The sequence below is a fragment of the Bactrocera latifrons genome, unplaced genomic scaffold, assembly GCF_001853355.1.
Source record: "Bactrocera latifrons isolate USDA-ARS-PBARC rearing strain unplaced genomic scaffold, ASM185335v1 scaffold_181, whole genome shotgun sequence".
NCBI classification, from domain to species: Eukaryota; Metazoa; Arthropoda; class Insecta; order Diptera; family Tephritidae; genus Bactrocera; species Bactrocera latifrons.
This window is the reverse complement of record NW_017535308.1, coordinates 16,886-22,356: the sequence shown is the minus strand read 5'-3', so window position 1 is coordinate 22,356 and position 5,471 is coordinate 16,886. Positions and strand designations below refer to the sequence as shown.

Genomic DNA, 5,471 nt, shown 5'->3' with positions numbered 1-5,471 from the left:
GAAGCAAAACAAATGGGTCTGGCAGTGAAAAAGGGCAAGCTGAAATATCTCCTGTCATCAACTCGCGACTAGGCTCTCACGTCACTGTTGACAGTCATAGCTTTGAAGTTGTAGATAGTTTCGTCTATCTTGGAACCAGCGTAAACACCACCAACAATGTCAGCCTGGAAATCCAAGATAGGATAACTCTTGCCAAGAGGTGTTACTTCGAACTGAGTAGGCAATTGAGAAGCAAAGTCCTCTCTCGACGAACAAAAACCAAACTCTATAAGTCATTCATAATTCCCGTCCTCCTATATGGTGCAGAGGCTTGGACGATGACAACAAGTGATGAGTCGACGTTGCGAGTTTTCGGGAGAAAAATTCTTCGAAAGATTTATGGTCCTTTGAGCGTTGGCCACGGCGAATATCGCGTTCGATGGAACGATGAGCTGTACGAGATATATGACGACATTGACATAGTTCAGGGAATTAAAAGACAGCGGCTACGCTGGTTAGGTCATGTTGTCCGAATGGACGAAAACACTCCAACTCTGAAAGTATTCGACACAGTACCCGCCGGGGGAAGCAGAGGAAGAGGAAGACCTCCACTCCGTTGGAAGGACCAGGTGGAGAAGGACCTGGCCACGCTTGGAATATCCAATTGGCGCCACGTAGCGAAAAGAAGAAACGACTGGCGGCAGCATGTTCCATATTGACTTCTAAACTTGAAGAGAGACTGGTTTACTGCTAAAGACCAATAACTTCAAAGAACCACACAAGAAGTAGTCTAATGGTGCTAAATCACATGTCACAATTCTTCATAAGCAGTTGGTTATCATCGATCTATGCTGCTCTTCATTGGCAGTAACGTGCTACCAGTTTCATATCGAAAGAAGTACGGATCGATGATTCTAAAAGTAGAAAAAGCACACCAAACTGTTAATTTAGGTGAAGTTATTGGTTGTTCATGAATAATTTGTGGATCTTCTCCGTATCACAATTGACAGTTAATATTATTTACAGAACCACTCAGATTCAAGAGAACCTCATTAGAGATGATTTGCTTAAAAAATCGTTATCCTTTTCAAGTTATTCCTAGGCAAAATCAGCTAATTCACCGCGTGAATAAATTTTATACGGATTCAAACCCAATTTCTCAAAATCCGCCAGTTTGTGGTTGGAGACAGTTCCAATTCTGTAGTAGAAAATCTTGGATTCCACAAATTGCCTGAACTAAATAAATATATCCATTACGTAGAGAGTTTCTTTGTCATATTGGCAACTTGTGAAGAAAAAAATTCGACGAAAAGCGAGCACAGGTCAAAGTTCGAAAAGTAGCAATTGGAGAACGATTTTTTCATATAGAGTAATGTCCGCCGGGTATTCGAAAATTCTGATATTAGTTTTATGGGGGCTAGGCCAAGTTTTCGCTTAAATTGATCTATTTTAGACAGAAGGATACAGTGTTATGAAGAAACATGCTCTCATATTTTCATTAGGATAACTCACATATTGGCCGAAATATGCGGTCCAAAGTTAAACGGAAGATCGAAAATTTGTATTTTAAGTATAACTCATTTTTGACATACAGACATACCATTATAAGAGAAGTACTATCCCTTAATTTTAGTTATATATATCAGACATTGACCGACATTTTCTAACGAAAGTCAAATATAGGTACCGGGGTCTAAATATTCGGTATATAGGGGCTTGAACAGTTTTTGTTGAATTAAACATTTTTTGTCGTCATGAGGTGGCACACTAAAGGCCTTATTGGTCCAAAGTTTTATTTTTTCTTGATTTGTGTTTTGGAAACTAAACGAATCAAGTGGAATTTAAAATTGTGCTATATGGGAAGTAGGCGTGGTTACTGTAGGACTTCGCTCATTTCCACAACGTGACAAAGAAATGTAAAAATCGGTCAGTCGAGTCCTGAGATATGCGACCAAAAAGAGGGCGGTGCCACATCTACTTTTCCATTGTCGATAGCGGTTCTTATGAGATTTGTACTCAGTAAATTTGGTTGTTAGTGCTTAAGTGGTTTCGGAGACATGTACACTAAACTTGTTAGAGGGCCACTTTTTCAAAACATTTTTCCCACAGGTTCCCTTGCTACTGCGATCATCCGTACCAATCTACACCTTTATATCTTAATTTGGTACTTAGTTACGTATAACCGTTAAGTGAAGAAAACTATAATACTGGTTGCAAGGGTATAAAAAAAAAAAATAGATCATCATATATTAAAAATGGCCGAAGCGACGCTTAGAAATCATATCATTTCTATTGAAAAACCCAGTATATGCAGCTATTTGTCTGTATCTACAGAGTGGCTGATGAAAGCCCTACCAAAAAAAAAAAAATTAAATAACGTTTTTTCTATTTAATGAATCTGGTTAATTTTTTTTATTTTGCAGATTGACTTTTACATTTAACAAAAATGGATAACTGGGATACTGAAACAAGAATTTGGATTGTCCGCCGCTATCACGCACTGGAGTCCGTAGTTTCGGTTCAAACAGAGTATAGGCGCACGTTTGGCGGCAATCCTCCGAGCWGATGGACCATAATGAGACTTGTAAACAATTTTGCCGAGCATGGGACAGTCAACAGAAGATCGTACCATCGAAACCCTTCAGTTCGAACGGAGGAAATAATCGCTGCTGTAGCTGCTGCCATACAAAACAATCCACGTGTTTCGACAAGAAGCTTATCTGCTCAAATGGATGTAAGCAGACAGTAATTACAGTCAATTATGCACAAAGATTTGGACATATTCCCATATAAAATKCAAATGGCCAACAAACTGAACGCTGCAGACTTGCCGATTCGCTTGGAATTTTGCCAGAAGATGCTTCAAATGGTGGAGGAGGATGAACTGTCTTTTCATGTCTGACGAGGCCCATTTCGATTTAAACGGCAACATAAACAAACAAAAATGTCGAATATGAAGTGCTTCCAATCCACAGATACTCCATGAGATGGAATTGCATCCACTTCGTGTCACAGTGTGGTGTGCAGTTTCATCACGCTGCATTGTCGGGCCCTACTTCTTCGAAGAAAACGGTCACACCGTTACGGTTACTGGAGACCGTTACTTGAGCATGTTGAGAGAGTTTTTCTATCCAGAATGACGCCGAATGAGAATTTCTTTCAACTCTGTGTGGTTTCAGCAAGATGGTGCAGCTCCTCACATAGCCCAACCTGGTATGACAGAATTGCGACGAAAATTTCCCAATAAGCTGATATCCAGAAACTCCACATTCCGTTGGCCCCCAGGTCGCCTGACCTTACTGCACCTGACTTTTTCTTGTGGGGTTATTGCAAGCTCTTGCTTGCAGGAAGTCCACAAAGCAAAACCAACAAATTTGAATGAACTAAGGCAATCCATTCGAGAAACAATTGCGGCTATTCCTGTCTCAACCAAGCAGTAATCAACAACTTTTTGTTAAGATGCCGCACATGCATCAACGAGTAGGGGAGGGCATTTAAATTCCATTATTTTTAAAACTAATTAAGCTATATTTAATAAAATTGAATGAGCTTTAACATGAATAAAAGAAAAATGAATTCCATACACTGAAAAAAAAAATTTGAGTTTCTTAATGTAGTAAAATTCATCAGCCACCCTGTACGACCCGAAAAGTTGATTTAAAATAGAATTACACATCCTATTACCTTTTCTCATACTTAACTGCTTTTATTATGAACACAACTGTATATGCAATATGCGATCGGTACATGTGTAGTCACATTTGTTTAAAGTAAATTAATTTTGCAATAAATTATGCATTTTAATTTCCAATAATTGTAGTCATATTGTGAACACAGTGTTTGTATCGCTGCCACCTTAATCGAACATACATTACATTAATTCTTTCAATTATAATAAATATGAGCAAATATTTTTAATTCTATCACAAATATTTTAAATATTAACATGTCCGGAAAATTTCTCCAAAAAATCAATAAAATAAATTGTAAACAACACTTTTTTTCCCAAGAGAACATTTCTTTGTAAAAGATATATACTATCTTATACCATAGGTATTTGGAGGTCTGAGAACAGTGAAAGACTAACTTCAGCAAGCAAACTTTGCATTAAGACTACGAAATTGTCATTGTTGATAACTTCTATATTTTGAGATAATCAATGAAAAATTTTCCATGCACATCACTTACAGAGCTTAAAATATAATTCCTAGAGACTAGACGCACCATCCAAAATACTATCGAAGACTTACATCATTTACTGCACCAACTGCGATTGTTGATGGGTGTTAATAATATTAATATAATACTAAATCGGTGATATCTATCAGACTAAGTAATTATATTTCATTTTATTCAAATTAATTAATAATGTATGAGGCTCTGAACCTCGATTTTATTGCTCATAGAATCAGTTTTTGTTTTTAATATTCGAGATTTTATCTGAAGCTGGTTTATCAAGCATACTATAAGTGTTGTTCCAGTCGGCAAAAATGCTTTGCTCGTCGATGTGGTTAATGTTTGCTTTAATGGTTAGCTTTTATTTGCGTTCTGTTTGTCCCGTTTCGATGATTAAATTTACGAATATTAAGTGTGCAACGCTGGATAAACCATTTGCAGATTTCACCTATTGCAAGCTCAAAGCTTTGTCTCGCGATGACGTCGCTCTTTCGTTGCGCGTCAACCTCTTTGAAGTACCAGTACAATATTGTTAGTTTAGAGTAAACCCAGTAATTTTGAAATCATAATTGTAATTAGCGTTATTTCAGTAAAATGTGTAAGTTTTCAAAAGATTTAATGGCTATCGACCGTTTATACTCAACAATACACTACATTTTTCGGTGTCTTGGATATAGTTTTCAAATTCTTGGAAACTTATTAAAATATCGGCCACACCTGTCCTTATAATATAAGTGTAATATAATATTTGTAATGCAATTTATAGGGCGGTCCATACAAGTATATGCAAAACGGATAAGCTAAAAGGGAGATTTTCGGCATGTTACTAAATTTCATATGAGCATTTCTTTCACAATATTGACGATTTCAACTTGGTGGCTTGGTTGGTACATATTGTAGTAGCACGATCCAGTTTTCTATAACATGTTTTCACTCCAATAATAAAAAAGGGCTTATTCGAACTATTCACATAACAGCCTGAATTCCCGTCAGTTTATGGACACCGATCACAGGATTTGCTCGACGAAAGTGATCACTAATTAAGGCGAGATCCCACAACTTCCATCTCTTTTCATATCTGTTTCAAAACAAAACCACCAACGAATCCTTGACTTGTTGCCACTGCCAGCGGGGGAATATCGCATAAAAGTAACCATTGGTGCTTATAATGATGGGAAAGCAATTGTCAATATATTTTTACAAACCTGGGAATAACTACACACACATACACATTTCTTATGCTTTATGTTATATTATATAAGTATCTTTAATATATTTTCGAACATTTCATGAACTTTATAAGGTTGTTTAAAAGT

At 36.9% G+C, this 5,471-nt stretch overlaps 1 pseudogene; it reads left to right on the top strand.

Moving 5' to 3' along the window:
* The first annotated feature begins 4,469 nt into the window (after nt 1–4,469).
* Nucleotides 4,470–4,832, top strand: LOC108967247 (annotated as a pseudogene).
* The last annotated feature ends 639 nt before the right edge of the window (nt 4,833–5,471 follow it).